Here is a 589-nt window from a genome sequence, read left to right as displayed (position 1 = left end):
ACTGTGCAGGCAACCCCCCAAGAGACAAGGTGATGGCACAGTCATGAGCATGAGGACTTGTTTCCTTCAGTCCAACCACCGATCTGCACATCGCCTTTCAACAGGCACCAAAGGGGGAAACACTCAGAGAAAGCACATGGCGCAACAGCATATTGAATTGCAACGGGTTCAGGTTTATGTCTCGAGGAGGGAGCTCGGCAGACAGTAATATTCTTAAGTTAACCAGAGGAAAACACACTTTTGTCCTAACCTGAGGCAGGAATTCTGAACGTGATGCATTTGCTCTAAGAATGGTGTGCATGAACAAAAGGTCAGAAAGAAATACCTGAAGAAGCAGGGGTTATAAGTTTGCTGCAAGCTCTGGGAAAGTTTTTGGCTATAGACTCCAGCTGCATCTCTCTTATAACACATATAAGTACCAGCACCTATAGCCTCACATCAGGACACAGACAGCTTTCTGCCTGGTCAACCTTGTCTCCCCAGCTATGTGCTGAAAGACGAGTTTCCTTCAAGAGCACCTCACCTTAAAATCTGTCAGTGTCCACTTAGAAGAGACAAGGCTGAGCTTGGCAGGCAGGAGAGGCTGGGT

The sequence above is a fragment of the Buceros rhinoceros genome, unplaced genomic scaffold (genome assembly GCF_000710305.1).
Source record: "Buceros rhinoceros silvestris isolate BGI_N320 unplaced genomic scaffold, ASM71030v1 scaffold12843, whole genome shotgun sequence".
Taxonomy (NCBI): domain Eukaryota; kingdom Metazoa; phylum Chordata; class Aves; order Bucerotiformes; family Bucerotidae; genus Buceros; species Buceros rhinoceros.
The sequence above is the reverse complement of the archived record's forward strand: the minus strand, read 5'-3'. Positions refer to the sequence as shown.